The 16,081-nt window shown below is 39.4% G+C and overlaps 1 protein-coding gene and 1 long non-coding RNA gene across 12 annotated transcripts in view; one reads left to right on the plus strand and one right to left on the minus strand.

Moving 5' to 3' along the window:
* Positions 1 to 16,081, plus strand: part of MBNL2 (muscleblind like splicing regulator 2) — a 109,374-nt gene that overhangs the window by 10,974 nt on the left and 82,319 nt on the right. The window contains exon 1 of one of the 11 annotated variants that reach the window (XM_017821043.1): positions 1,365 to 1,429. The exons of 9 other annotated variants lie outside the window; for them this stretch is intronic. The gene's annotated coding sequence lies outside the window, so the exon portion shown is untranslated. Of the gene's footprint in view, positions 1 to 1,364; positions 1,430 to 5,351; positions 5,760 to 16,081 lie in introns of those variants that run through there. One more of the 11 variants, XM_017821040.1, reaches the window with a different exon arrangement.
* On the minus strand, positions 2,151 to 13,925 carry LOC108500301. Its single transcript, XR_001875818.1, has 3 exons — positions 11,661 to 13,925; positions 6,254 to 6,397; positions 2,151 to 3,681 (listed from the first exon to the last, which is right to left on the minus strand). It is a non-coding gene; the product is annotated as an uncharacterized LOC108500301 (long non-coding RNA).

The raw sequence follows: 16,081 nt of genomic DNA on the forward strand, positions 1-16,081 counted from the left end.
GATGGGTAAAAGTACCTAAATATATGGCATCTGAAATGGCACTAGACAATTTTATATCTGGGACATCTGCGTAGGGCTGGCAGATATAAGACATACCAGTAACCCAGTCCTTCCAGCAGTGGCCACTGGAGGCCAACAGGAATTCCCTGGGGTATCTAGGAGGTACTAGATATCTGTGTTTGGATGACTGAAATTTAAATTTTTATGTTTTAACATTTTGGTATTTCAGATAAGCAAACTGCAAACACCTTTTTTACATCTGTCAGGAGAAATAATAGAATCACTTTCCTGAAAAAGCTTTTGTGCAATTCTGTGTTCTAAGAGTAAGGCAATTTAAATGCCAATTTATTTTACCTAGCTTATTATTTTGCTAGTTTATAGTACCTAGCTTACGGGTTATTTTACTGACCTTTCCTCTCCTCAGAAAGGTCCACGTGCAAAATGAAAAAGAAAATCAGGAGGAGAATCCCAGTCCAACTCCTCTTATGTTAATTTGGTGTCAATCAGTTATTCAGAGGAGGAAGGTGTGAGTGAGTGCAAGGACTGATGTTCAGTCAGGGGAAAAAAAAGCCCTGGAACATGTTCAGCATAGCTTAGAGAACAAGCTTATGTAGCTTATATAGCAACATAGCTGGAACATGCTTATGGCAAGCTGAGGATTTACACCAAAGCTGTAACTGTACATTGTCAAAATAGAGGTGTCCTTTAGCTATAGGATAATGTCTTCAGTTATTTGAAATTAATTTGAAAATCAAAAGGGCTATTGAGTGCATGTAACTAAAGTGTCTAAATATTTATATTCCTAATAAAGGTTCTTCTGTAGTAAGATTTTATCTCTTACATGTTTAATGAAGGACACAATAGAAGAAGCCTAAGTGTGTCCATCTCAGGTAACCAGTAGAGAAACACAGATGCTTTTAGGATATGATGGAATCTCTTAGAATAGCTGCTTTGGGATAGGATGAATCACAGCCCACAAATGCCTATTTCTCTTCAGTGACTATAAAGAGAGAGGGGGAGTAAAGTGACTCAGTAAAATGTAGTTGTGTATATTTGGTCAAATATATTTCAAGCTAAATGCATAAGGCTAAAATCCAGAGGCAGCTCAGCTTTCCATGGCACCCAGTATATGTGTCTCAAACACTCAGCAACAAAAGTTTTGTTGGAGTGTACTGCAGTTCTTCTCTGGCTGATGCCTTCTTCACCCTTCCCAACTAGAACCACCCTGTGAAGGAATGGTGCACGTGTACTTAGTTTTCATCCTGATGGGGAATTGGTGTCCCACTATAATAAAGTCAGGGTGCAGACTGGATGTGTGCCTGAACCCATGTATTTGGATCTCACAATTTAGACATGGCTTAAATTCCTTGTGCAAGTGGCGGAAGGAGAGAGAGCATTTGGAAGTCCTCCAGGAGCCACCTTAATTTTGGTGAGATTGATTCCTAACATATAACTTGAATATTTGCTTGCTTCTGTGGTGTGTTTTCATTTTATATTTCAGAATATATGATGAAAATAGAATAGTCTGGTTTAATTTCTGAGCACAATCTCCAGTTTTCCTAGATTAGGGAGATGTTGGGATGTCTGGGTTCTAGGAAGTTAAAACAGTTGAAAAGCTGGACTTAAAGTTCTTCTGATAAGCCTGTTTTTAAAACCAAAATCAGACCAGCCCTTTCAGAACAACATACTTGTTTCCTGTTAGTAACTTGGAATTTTCACATTCATCTTAATTTTTTTAATCTATAGTGATTTCTACCATCACTTCAGCTCTGATACAGAGATTGAGGTATTTTGCAAATGCTGGCATCAGTGGTATTATGCATGAGTGCCTAGTTTTAAAATCTTGGCAGCTGCTTTGACTTTTCTTTATGCTGTCATTCAGACCATAGCTACCAAGGCTGAATTTTGCTCATAGTAACAGTTGTGGGAAGTTACTAAAGGAAGTGTCTATTACTGACACAGGAAATAGTTTTGCAGTTCTTTTTATCATTGCTGAACTTACCAAAATGTCACTGTTGCCATAGGTCATCTGTGCAAGGCTCAAAATCATCTATCTGTTACACTGAATGTCACTTAAATTGCTTGGTGACTTCAGTGTTAGTGTTACATATGTTCCACACTTCTTGTAAAACTCCCTTTAAATTGACAAGTTTTGTTGTTTCTGGAATTAGACCTAATCACTATGATTCAAGAGTAAAGAAGGAAAAACAACTGTGTGGGTTCTGCATTTTTCAGTTCTCCTCCTCTTTATTACTTCCAAAATTGTCCTTTTCTCCAAAAGTTATATCAACATCATTCAGAAAATTGTGCGTAATAGTCACCTTTAGCAGCATTTTCCCCTTGATTCATTAATTACAGGAGCACGTGAAGCAGAGCAGATGGCATTTTCTGAGTTGGGAATTTACCTTTGTTTGTTATTCTTTGTTGAGTTTGACATCTGAATTTCTCAGCTTCTCCAAGATGATGTTGTTTTGCAATTAAATATATAATATGGTTGTATAAATCGGCTTGAAAATTGAAATTTTGGCCTTTTTCTTTGTAACCGATGTGGAAAATGAATGGGCGCATGGGCATATCTCCATTTGGAATCAGTCACTTTGGAACAATTAACTGCTCAATGTACAGAGCAATTATTTTTAAAAATACCTTTTTCTTTAGTCCATGAATTCATGCCTTGTTATGGCACTACTCGAGTGCCATTTTTGAGAAAGAGCATACATTTTCTCTTGAGCGTTTTGATGAGTCCTAGCTAAAAGGTCCACAAATGGGATGTGATATTTTTTTGGCATTCCCTATTGAGTTGAGGGGCTTCTGATCCTTTAGCATAAGAGGATCTAAAACATAATAACCCATAATAACGAGGATCTGTGTGGCTGCTAGTTTTGTGGTTTTGATTCAGGAGTCCTAGGGATGGTATCTGGGAGCACCTCAACGCCGTTTGACTGCAGTTGAAGCTCTACAGTGGTTGAAGACCAGTGTATGCGCTGTGAAGCAGTGGCACTTGAAATAGGATTGCGGAGGCAGTGCTGAACCCTCACCTTTTGAGGGGTTGTGTTAGTGACTTGTCTTGGGTTTGGGGGGTTAGGGGTTGAGGTAACTTGCAAGTTTCCTCCCTCTTTAGAGGCAAACTAACAGACCACGGAAGATCTTACCACATGTTGGGGTATGTGCATGTGGTCTGTGGAGAGGATGGATGGCTCCTGGTGGCTGGTGGTGCCTGTGCTGCTTACTCTCCCTTCTCTGGTTTGGGCATCATCTTCTTCTGTGTTGTAACCTTCTACTTGACCAGATCCAGGATTTCCAGACTCTTGTCTCTTGTGTCTCCTCCTCCCTTTCCCTCTTATTGCTGTCTCTCCCTCTTCTGCCCAGCTTCATGCCATGCTTTGGCCCACCGGCCTTTTCTGACACCCCCTCTGCCGTGTGCTGGTCTCATGCATGTCCCTGGGGCACCAGCCGAAGGGTCATGAGAGCAACAGGCGAGATTGTCTTCCTGCTGTCAGCTCCAATGTCTGGTCTCTGGCAGATGGGAGCAGCAGTTACAGGGGAAATCCTGCTAATCTCCTGTAACTTGAGCCCATTACATGCTCAGTCGCACTGTGGGGCTGGTGCCTTTCCAGCCGCATGCGGACGGATGGCTGAAGGAGACGGACACTCACTGCAGAACATTTTCTGAGGTTTGCACTGTAGAGGTCAGAAACAAAACCCAAAAAGATGCTGTGAGTCAGCTGAATGCTTGCAGGTTTTAAAGCTTTGTCAAATAGGAAAATATTTGCATATGCATAGCAAAAAAGCAGCCTTGATTTTAACAAAAAAAAATCAAACCCCAAACCCAAAAAAAGCAAGGGATCAGCTCTTTGCCAAATTTCAAGACTGCCCCAACATGGGCAGAGGAACCAGAGTTCCTCAGTGAGTAAGTTACAAGGATAGCAGAGGAACATGGTTTTGTCTAGGCTAACTCATAAATAGGCAAACTGTGTTTTGGCAGAAAAGTAAAAAAAATCCTGCAGCAGATGTCCAGCATGGAAAATTTTAACAAGGGTAGCTCGAGTTTGGCAAAGTCAAAAGAATGTGGAAAATCCTGACAAGATGCACCAAGCCATCTTAATAACGGATGGAGTTACCACCCTTGTCCCCAGGGTCTCTTGAACCCACTAGAATCAACTATTTGTGTGTTTGGGGTTTTTTTGGGGGGGGCAGAGGGCAGGGGTGTTGTTTGGGATTTTTTATATAGGGCAGAATAGAGCAGAATGGAGGGGGTGATTGAATAGAAAACAAGGGCTGGCTGGCAGGAGTCTTCTCAGCAGGAGCATGTTTCATCCATGCCTGGAAGGGGAGGGTTTTCACAAATTGGGTGGGAGATGGTGGAGCCCAAAGGAGAGTTGTTGCTTACAGGATAGAGGAATAATGGATTTTTGGGAAGCTGTGTTTATAATATGCAAAATAGTCCATAGGAAACAATGGGGCCTTGGGACAGAGCTGCCAGTGAATGAGAGCTTTGTTTTCCTCTTGTCTATTCATATTTCTAAACTTTTAGTGGCATTTTAAACACGTTTTACACATTTTTTTGTGTAATGGCTTGAATTGCCTAAATTGCTGTCTAAAGTAGTGTTGCACTGCAATCTTTATCCCCTTCTGGATAAAGACTGACTTTCAGCTTTAAGTTCCTTTCTGTATTTTTCTTAATTGCAGCTCTTATTCAATAATCCTTGGCTGCTTTGTTCTCGTGTTTTAAAACGTCAGTAAAATTTGTGGGAGAACTGATTGACAGCAGACCTTGTGTATGAAGTGTGTCGAGTTGCCCACAGCTTGACTGGAAAATGGCAACTGGTATCATAGTCCTTATGCCAGAACCTTGATACAAATGAACATTAGTTGCAAGCTAATTGCACGAACTGCAGTTTAGATGCTGCTGATGTAAATTGTCTGCTGCTGATATGAATTAAAGCAGCATCATTTGGATGGTGTTTTCATTGAGAAGCATCCCATACCTGCAGTCCCCAACAACCGGTCTGAAATATTCAGTAAGATGTTACGCTTGTATTGCAGTTAATTGCAGGCGCTGCACATAAGATTATGCAGTATTAAAATGAGAATATTACTGCGTGAATTGGAGTGTGTTTTGGCTGCACATTATGGTTTGATATATTATGGTGCACACCTTTACAGCCAAAACAGCATCACTGCAGTTTTGCAGTTTCAGAAACATTGTTTGTGCATGCATTTACAATTAGCAAAAGCATTGAAAATCCTTGTGCAAGAAAAGGTATAGCTGCTGTTGCAGTGGAGGGGAGGGAATTGTTTGTTTTTGCACCATATTATTTCATGGAGGTATCGCTTTACCTCACCAGTAAAACTCCTTCCCTGCGCGAGGGAAATTCCTGGTTCATTGGTATGGATGCATTGTTTTTACACATTAGAAGTGCTGTGTTGCTGTGTCAATCATCCCCTTAGGATCAGTTTAAGAGCAGTAGGGCTGACGAAGCTGGGTGTGATTGGCTACCATATGCTGGGAGGGCTCTGTGAGAAGGAAGGGCTGCAGTCTTTCAGCAACAGAGTTTAGGCTGTGTCTTTGCTTCATCATCTGAGGAAAAATCCCCAGATAAGGCACAAGGCTTTCTGAGGAAAAAAAAAAATATTACAGGCTGATCGTTCACGTGAGAATTAGTTACCATGATGCGATGGGAAAGATATGGCTGTTTGTTTATATCAGATGTTCCTGTTGACGTTGGGAATGTGTCGAATAGACAGGGCTAAACAAGGTAGGAGGATCCTTGTCTTTTATCGAATGTTTAAAGAGTTTGCTGCAGTATGCTGCATACTGTATGTGTTGCTTGGGGGAGTCGGGGAAACAGTGCTACTCTGGTGAATAGATTCTGTTTGGGTGCAATAGGTGGACTTTATGGTAACTTGTTTTCGAAGGGTATTAATTTCCAGTGTAAATAGCTCTCTTCAGAAATAGAACATGAGTATATGCATATTAACACAAGTAAAAAAAGAAATAGGTCAGTATGTTTCAGAAATGCTGCTACCCTAATTGGATTTTTAGCTGGGTTGTTTTCTGGAAGTGCTGCCTAGCTTTAAGAAGGAGAAGGAGTCAGCCTGGAAATCTGTGAAGTTTATAGCAGCTATGTTTGAAGATTTAGCTGAATTAGACTGGCTGATCTAAATAATTCCCTATTGGAGGCTTTAACTAAAGCCAAGACTGCCTGTTTTAGACTTGAAGGAGCCATACAACGAGATTACAGTATTTTACCCTGTTGTAAAAGTATGGGCATTTTTGACTGCACTGTGATTCCTTGTGGTCTTGAAGGAAAGCTGGAAGAGTTTTTCATATTGTAGTTTAGCTGAGTGTTTCCCCTGTCCTTTCCAGGTCTTTGTCTTAGCAGCAAAACAGAACCTGTACATGAAAGGAAGGAAAACAAGGTTAATAATATGTGCTGCAATTATCTGATCTTTATACATTTTTAATGAGAGAACACACAGCTAGCAGAATAATTTAATGAGCAGGCTGGCTTTTAGAGCAATGATTTCACTGTGCTAAGGCATACCAACTTTCTTGCAGGGGAGGAGCCTCAAGGAGGAATGGTTAAGATTTATGTTAAATGCTCTGGAGAGAAGGAAGAGATGTTTAGGCAGAAGTCTGTGAAATTCTGGAAGAATAGCGTAGTTATTAGCTGTTATTATTTGTTAGATGGAAAGCAAACTTTACCATCGTGTTGCAGGAGGGATCTGAGAACATTTCCTCATCCTGGGATGTGATAAAGCCTCTTCAACTTTCTCAGACTGCCATATGCATTGATAGTGCTCAATACCTTTCAGGATTTCACCCAGTTAGAGACCTGAATTAACGTGCTGACTTCAGCTGGATTATAGAAGCATCATTTATATGTACAGTATGTAATAGAGTTTTTAGTTTTTTCTTTTTCCTAAGAGTAACAGTTGGTGAGACAGCAAGAAAATGTTGTCATCTTATTTCTCCTGTAATAGCCATGAACCTTGCATATAGGTGTATTTATTCAAATAGGACATTGGTAGGAAAAAGAAAAGTGTATGAACTGAGGAAGACTAAAGATCAAAGTCTTAAAGAGAAATTAGGTAAAAGAATGTTTTACCGGCTAGAAAACCTTTCATTGATGTAATTTTTGGGAAAGTTTCAAGACTTCTTTTATCCTAGGGATGAGTTACACTAGTTTTAGAAGTATTGCATTAAGTAGGCCCTTCTAGACCAACTGTCCATCACCTTTCCTGTTTTTCAAGGAGAAATACAGGACAAGTGCTCAGAATGACGATGTCACCTCCTGACTCCTCACAACTGACTTTGCTCAGAGGAGGTTGATACAATTTCCCTGCTCCCTGGCCAGGTACTTGCTGAAGACCTGCAGCAAGGTTGTTGGCATGTATTCAGTTCATGAGCTGGTCATTTTTGAATGCTACATCTTCTAAATAAAATCAACCTCATTTCTTCTGAGAATTTCAGGCTTTGCTAACGAGGAGAACACATGTCAGGATGCAGAGCGTTGTTATTATAAATCCATAGGATATGGATATGGATAAGTCTATCACTATTGATGCTTAAATGCGTTGTTTGTGTGCACTCTGCTAAGCTTGTGAAGCAAAGACTAATAATTAGAAGCAAGTCAAATAATCTTTTTCAAGCTATAAAATGTGAGGCAAACAAACAATTTTTGAAAATAAAACAATTTTCACACAAAGCTTTCAGAGAAAACTTTTCAGTCTCCTCTTTTGAGGCAGTCTCTTACTTTCAAATGGTTTAAGTGGCTGTTTTTCATACCTTGGAGATCAAAATATATAGAGTTATTCTTTTTATGCCTGACTACCAAAGTGCAAATTTGCATTCATCACTCAGACAAATAGTTTGAGTCAAACTACTGACAGACAATCAAGTGACAAAAGGATTTTAAAAAATACTTCCTGATTAAGGTGTATATATAGTAGTACTTTACATGGATAGGTAAGTGAACCTTCATCTTGGAGGGTAGAGGTAGCAGTAAACATTCTGTATTTACATTTATTATGTAAATAGTTGGTGTCAAAAGTGTTTTGGACCACATTCTGATACCTCTTTTCATTTAGCTTAATTGCTCTGTGGATTTCGTCAGAGCTATTAGTGTGATAACGTCTTACTGTGTGCAGTCTGTCTGTTTTCAAGGAATAATTACTTTGTTTAGAATTAGTCTGTTCATTTTTCTAAGGTAGAATTTTCTAATGAGTTACAGGTCCTGAAGTATAGTGCTTGACTATAGAGTGTTTATAAAGTCAAATCAAGTTCTTAATTTGTAAGTGTATATTTTACAGAAATGTAAGATAATTGTGTGCTACAATTTATTTTTTTTTCTAAGCAAGAAAAATGGCTCTTAATGTTACGTGGGATTTCAGGCACTCAGGTCTCACCTCTGCTGTGAATTCATCTTCTGTGTTGCTCACAAGTATGTTAGGAATAGTCTGCACTGTGTTTATTTGTAAAAGCTCTAAAATATTCAGTTTTTACAGCATTGAGAGATGAGAAAAAGACTTAGTGTTCAATTAGAATTTCTTACTAATGATTTTGCATACAGTTTTAATTTTCTAAATCATTGGACACATTGCTAAGATTTAAATTTCATGTGATAGCTATTAAGTGATACCTTGATTCCTAATGTTACTAGAAATTTCTGACTTTGAGGATTTTTTTTTTCCTCTTCCAGGCAAGAAACACCTTTTTTTAAGCCAAATTATTTTTTCACTTTTCTTATGCATATGGCTGTTACAAAATTATAGCAAAAAAGAATAAAATCACTTGCTTTAAAACTTACTAGTATGTATTTTCTTTTTAAAAGCTTTGATTTGGAAGCTAATTTGATATATTTAATACAATGTGTTATGGTTAACTAATGTGAACCAGTGCTATGGAACTGGTCTGTAAACGGGCTGAAACTATAGCCCGAGGAATATAAAACTAATTTCAAGAGAGTGTCAGTGCTGAAAACTAGTTCAAATAATAGCAGTATTAACTGCTTGACTAATTAAACTAATCTTCTTATACATTATTAGCAAATGCAGTGACAGTTGTTGGTTATTGATATACGGAGTCTTCTTTTTAAAAAGTCTTCTTTTAGAAGAAAACTTTTTGGCTGTATTTGGAATAGAGAGTACATGAGGAGAAAGAAGTTATGCAGCCCCTTTCTAGAATCTGTCAACTTTTTAGTTTCCATATTTTTTTATTATTCTTTTGTAATAAGGCCGTTGAAACACCAAGCTCTCCCTCCAATAATGTCAAGTTCTTAGTTCAATATTTCAAGCATGCTAAAAAAGGAAAACTTCAGGGATGTGAAATTTGAAGAGCATACCTAACAGGGGATTCAATGCAACATCCTTGTAACTGACACAAAGAAATACTAATTTTTAGGGGACTCTGTGCTACTGATGATTACTAAAGCTGTTGAGAACTGCCAGTGTGCAGCTTGCTGCTTCTGCAGAAGATTTGCAGGATTCCTGGAGTCTTAGGTCTGGGAAAAGACCTGGGGGGCTTGTGATACCTGAAACTTTGCCAGTTAGAAGAGCTCAGCTGTAAACAAATTGATAAATACAGAGGTTTACACTCTTCTTTTTAAATTATTATTATTTTTCTTTTTTTTTTAATTTCTTTTTTCTCCCCCCCCCTTTTTCTACCTAGATATATGTTGACAGATGCATACGCGCATACATAATACATGTACACTCATAAAAATGTTTTTTCATCTTCGTGATTTTTGTAAGACAGAAACAATAGCTAATAAAGACAGTGGGAGGGATTTAGTGGTACAATCGCTGCATAAAGAAATGGATCCAGAAATAGGAACAGATGGTTCATATCAGAGTCTATTAATTTTTTCTATTTAGATCAATGATTTATTTTTATCAGTTTCTGAGTGGATGATAAACAGCATTTTGGGAAGATTTGGGTGTTGCATATTGCTGAACTCATAAATAGAGACCAGGTCAGTCTGGAAGTTCATGTGCTGTAAAATCTTCTCTCCTACGGGGAGTACAGTGCCTTTGACTATAGGCAGAATTAGAAAGTACGAGTACGGAAAAATGCAGAAGTGTTTTCCCTTGGTAGTTTTATGGAAGGAGGGAGCTAGGACTTGGTTAGAGATGGTTTTTTTGTTTTGTTTTGGGTTTCTTGTGGGAATTCTGAAGGCAGCTTTTCAGTATGTTTTTTGTGTTTCATCACTTTTAAGACCTAGGCCTAACAAATAATTTAATTTTTTTTAACCCTCTAGCATTCTCTCCTATCCGGACTGAATACATTTTTCCTTGAGTTTCTGAGGAGTTAATTGTTGTTGGTGCTTTTTTACCAAAATGCTCTGTTGTATATTCTTCAGATATACTGAATGGTGCAGCCCCCCACCCTCTAATTTCCTGAATCTGTCATGATTTTTGCACTTTATAGGTATTATGCGCAGTGTTTTGAACCTAACCTAAAACTAACCTAAAATTGCCAAGTGGCAAGATTTCCATTACTTTCAAGCACTCAGAAGGATGATTTTTCAATGCAGGGTTTCAGCATGTCGGGTTTGTGCCTTGACACTCTCTTTCGGCAGCTCTCTGTGGTACACTCCTCCTGAAATCGAGATGGGGAAAGTATATGCCTTGTTGGACAGCAAAGCCCAGTTTTAGTCCATTTTTATCTTTTTTTGGTATTTCTTTCCACTTTTCAGGCTGTCTGCAGTGCTGTTATCAGCAGTTATATGCATTTTTCAAGCTTAAAGCTGTACTGGTTTGTCAGCAGACACCTCTGGCTGTGCCTCTGGTGGGGCAGGGGGGCTCAGCACTGGCAGGAGTGTACCTCTGCACCCAGTTAATGATTCAGGACTTCAGCGCTGTCTCACTCTTATTTACTTAAAAGGCTGCGATAACATATATGGGATTTCCCTGATGGCTGTGTTCACCTGTGGTACAACATCCCCAGCTACAGCCTCTGTCTGCCATGAGGAGACCAATACCAGCTTTCCCACCTTCATCACCTCACCCTGTTAGCCAAAACTCAGTGGGGCCTGGGGCGCACCTCCTCCCACCGGCAAGAGTCTTTTGCAGAGAAGGATGCCGGTGCGTGGGCTGGTGGTGCTGGGGATTGCAGTGCTGCAGTCCTTATTGGCATGCTGAACATGCTCTGACAGCACGGCACGCCACTGTCCTGGAGTTCTAGTGTTTGTGTTTAAAAACTTTTTTGCTTCATGTGTATTTTTTTACAGTTCTGTTGTGTATTTTAGTTCCCCTCTGCTAACGCTGGGACAAGGTTTTTTATTGCCCTAATTTTACGGAGGGTGGGGGGTGGAGCGTGGCTAAAAACCCCAAGATTTTCGTTGCCACATTAGAGAAGACATGAAAAGCTTTGAAAGTGGACCCACTGATGTGTTTATAAAGCCAGTGCACTTTCTCTTCTCCCTCCCCCCCACCACTTTTTTTTAAAGACCTCATTTAATGCTCAGGACTTTGTGCAGTGAGGCCACTTTCAAAGGCTTTAGTATCCACAGTAGCAGCTCTTTGAAGTAGAGACGCCAGCGGGGAACAAACCATCAGCTTAATCTTTGCTGTAAAAGGTCCTAAGTGGTAAGAAGCCACAACATCCATCTCTAGGGGAGAAGCTCGAGAGCAATACTTGGAACTGAATCCATCACCTGGACCTTGCCTTTGGAGCTGGAAGTCTTTGGACACTTCCATGGGGCATTAGGGCTGCAGTTCCTTTCATCTCTCTGGTTTTCCACTCTTGTTCTGTCCCAGCTTCTTTCCCCAGTCTCTTGAAGAGGAGGACACAACCAAAAGGCGAGGGAATAAGGCCTGAGAATAAATGTGTTTCTGCAAGAGTTTGTTTGCCTTCCCAAGTTGGTAAATCATTCCTCTGGAATGCAGAGCAGGTGGCACAGTCGCTGGTGTTACCTGCCAGTCCTTGGGTGGCAGTGTGGCATATGTCCGTCCAGTTAGGTCAGACTAGATGGCTTCGTGGTGGCCCAAGGAGATAAAGCAGTGCCTTCATGTTCTGAATATCATCATCTGGAGGTACGTGTCTCCCTAATGGCATGAGGACGGTGAAGGAGATCATGCTTTTTGGTCGCCAGTGATGCACTGAACTGCTCGAAGCTAGATAGGATGAGTCTGCCACCTGTGAAATCCGTTTGTTTGAAACAGGAGATGAAAGTGTTGAGTTTCTCACAGGAGGGCTTGAGGATCAGCGTGTCCCTATGGACCTGTAGCCATCTTTGGTTGCAGAACTACACTGCTTGTAAGGAGCTGCCATCCTGAGGTGGAGAAGGCAGAAGGGTAAGCTGAGGACAGCAGCGTGTGCCTTGACTGGCACATGGCTCAAGTCACCAGGGGTGAGAGGCTTACTGAGGAGGCCTTTCCTTCTCGACCATAGTAGCCAGTGTTGATTCTGATGACTATTTAAATAATCTGATTTTTAAGCCGAAAAGTTATTTTTTAACTTGTTCACGTTTTTGACCTTCAGCACATCGCTTGCCATTTAACTTCACCCTCGTGCGGTTTGCTGTATGCAGAGATAGCTGTCTTTTGTGTGGCTTCCCCACTGGTAAAACACTGAGTGGCCCCTGTGTCCTAGTCAAAATCTAGTGGTCCTTGTCATCAGTCTGTATGAATTTCATATTCTTTCTGTTGTCAAAAGCCTCACTGTTGCCTCTTTGTATATGTAAGCCTTTCTGTAGTGCTGATGGTGCTATTGCTGTTCTCTTACTCTTTTATCATTCCAGAGTTACATGCTCCATGACTATACACAGTACTGTAATTCTTTTCTGTTTTCCTTTGATAATGCCAAATGTTTTGCTTGCTTTATATTCCATCAACTGCTGAGTATTTTGCAGAAGTCTTCATTGAATTGCCTGTAATGTCCATATGATCTTTCCTCTGTAGCAGTGTCTTGTTTGAACCTAGTGTTGTGTATATACTATTCGTTGCTCGTCTGTTTTTCCCCTCATCTGCATTATTTTTGCCTATCATTATGTTAAACTGATGTCATTTTACCATCCAATGTACTCATTATTATGAGATCCTTTTGTAACTCTTCCCAGTCGGCTTCTGGTATGACTTGGCAAAAATTTTATGTTAACTGCAAACTATCTTATTGTTTATGGTTATGTTGCAAAGCAGAGAAGGTAAGCTGTTGGCAAACTTAATTATGAAAATTACAATAGATTATTAGAAGTAAAAACATATTTAATCTTGTGAGTTTGTTGGATTTGGGGGCTTTTGTAGAATTTGTTGACTCTGAATGTTTGCTCTGACTTCAGTCTTCATACTGTCTGCAAATGTTTAGCCCTTTTAGCTATCCTTTTAAAATAAATTTCTTTTAACATCCATAAGACCTATGTCATTACAGTAGCTGAGTTCCACAAAAATCATCAGGTTACAAAGATGAGATGATTCATTTATTTTTATTTTGCTTAATTTTGAGCTTTTAGAATTTGTGTTTTCTAGCTTTTCCTTACCATTGTCAGAACTGTACTCCTTAATAAAAATTGACAGTTGCCTGTAAACACATTTGTAGGTGACAAGGTTTTACGAAATGCACTTGATGTTTTCAGGCTTCCAGTGAAATGGACAAGAGGTAGCTGTGCTGCAGTAGGGTTCTGTAGTGGGTCCTTAAACTTGAGGATTCTTGTCATATATAAGGTGGTTAGTGGTTTGGGGTTTTTTTCTTGGTTTTTGGTTTGGTTTGGTTTTTGTTGTTGTTATTTTGGTTTGTTTGTTTCTTTTTTCTTAAATAGAAATAAAATTAAAACAGAGTTAGTAGTAATATTCTGCTTTGATATCTCATCCCTCTGTGTCTCCAATCGCCATGATATGGTTTGAAGCTGGCTCCCTGCCAAGTCTCCAAACCTTACCACAAGAAGTCGCCCCCCCCACCAAACCACAGGGAGAAGAGAAAGAAAAACAACCAAGAAAAACCAAAACGAGAGAGACAGCTAAAGCAATATATATATATATCCCGATTAGTAGCCCAATATCTAGCAACTAAAAGAGTTAACAAAGAAATATCTCACTACTCTCCTTGGGACAACCAAGAGTCGCTCTGGAACGATCGCCGGCAACCTCTGTCTCCCAAGGTTGACAAGGCCTAACCAGACCTCACTCCCCAACACAGCAGACTCAACAGCAGGGAACCTGCACCTCCAAGCCGCTGGAAGGAAAGAGAGCGAAGGCCTCTCCTCCTTTCTTCTTATAGTCTGGCTTACGTAAAAATCGTAGGGAATACTGGGTAAATCTGGGCCCTTCCTTGGTTACAAACTGGTCACCAAGGAAGGCCCAGACCAAACTACCACACACCGAAACAATACTTTTCACTTTACAGAAAGATGAATGTGATGATTTTCATCTTTGAATTGCTTCACTAGAAGGTAGAATGATTGCCCTGTAATAGGACTGATGAGCAAGTTTATAGTTTTCTGATTTAAAAATACTAAAATTTCTGATTTAAAAAGATTAAAATTTTTTGTTTGTTTGGCTGTATTGACTCCAGTGCCACAGTTAAGAAATTTAGGTTACATTGTGCCTTGTGCATTAACAGGATTGTTCTTTGATTGTTTTCCTGATGGACCTTGTTTGTTTGGTGAAAAAACCTGGGACCTTAATTGTGGATTTCCATTCAGCTTTATAGAACCATAATAATTAAATTTTAAAAAACCAAACCCACTCTTCATTATGTAAATTGAGTGAACTTTTTCTATAAGAAATCCTAAAAGCATAGAGCTAGAATACCACTGCGTCTTTGTTGTCTCTCCCTTTTCTGTATTTTCAGGGTATAACAGTGCCTTTTTTTTTTTTGGTAGCAGACAAGCAGTTCTGCTCAGTTGCTATAAAGTGGTACCATGGTTACTACTGTTTCAGGTGATGGGCAGAGGGATAAATGTGGAGAAGGGCCTCTCAAGTAGGTTTTCAGGATTTCTAGACTCTACGCATTGTAATAAAGTGTGTATTTCTGTGAAAGCCAAATATTGGTAATATAAACTTTGCAACCCGTAGAGTTGCAGAGGATTACTGGAGGGCATACTTTTGGGGGGGGGCGGGTTAAAATTTATTTATTTATTTGGGTTTGGTTTTTATTTTCTGCTCTGTTGATTTTATGTCTCACCTGCTTTGTCCTGGAAATGTTGTATGAAATGGAAAAAAGTCCTATCAAGTGTCAGGGGCCACAGTGTGTCCATAGGCTGAAGGTTAGAAGATGCTAAATCTCTTATTTACAAGCTAAACAAATATTGCATTAAAATGAGGCACATTCAACCCACACATTTAAGTCATTTTTGAAAAGTTGTTTTTGGAATAAAAATGTGTGTAAGCATAACAGCAGCAGTCTACTTCTTACGTTTATACATGGACAGTTTTTTGTCTCTGAGTAGTGTTGTTAATGTTACTTATTTGATCAAATTAAATTTTTTTTCCTTTTTTGCTATTTATTACTTGTAACACAGCAAATTTGACATTGTCTTTAAAAATAGTGTTGTATATCAAGGTGATATCTGTACATTGTTAAAGGAAGCTCCCGAATTATGATTTAACACAGAAATTATGCAAAACAATACATGTTGTAAAGTGCAAAATAAAGTGCGGCTTTAAATATCCTTTTGTGACTAAGCTTGAACTACAACAAATGAATTAAGCCTTTGAAAAGGACAAAAATGTCAAGACTTATTTTAATCAGTCCAAATTTTTCACTGCAATGTGAGCAGAAAGCTGTCTCTTGCCAAAAGCCAGTTGCTTGTGCTCGGTGTCAGATGAGTCTCCATTGCTTTGGAAGCGCTGGTGAATGCCAGGCTGTGCTTAGCAGTGCTGCTGTCCCCAGCAGGAGAAAGAAATCTCTGCAGTTAGAGGTAAGCAGAGAGAGTAGAAAAAGGTCTGAAAAAGTGCTCTGTCAAAACATTTATGGGAAACATGTTCAGTGTTCACTGCAAAAACATTGCAATTCGTTGTGTCAAGGGATGAAAGAACTCGATTTTTCAACTTTCCTGTTGAAACACAATTTATGGTTCATTCCTGAATAACTGTGTGGTTATCCATAATAACACTTAAGTTACAATAAAATGATTCAACC

Source organism: Lepidothrix coronata, unplaced genomic scaffold, assembly GCF_001604755.1.
Source record: "Lepidothrix coronata isolate B3197 unplaced genomic scaffold, Lepidothrix_coronata-1.0 Scaffold88, whole genome shotgun sequence".
Classification (NCBI taxonomy): domain Eukaryota; kingdom Metazoa; phylum Chordata; class Aves; order Passeriformes; family Pipridae; genus Lepidothrix; species Lepidothrix coronata.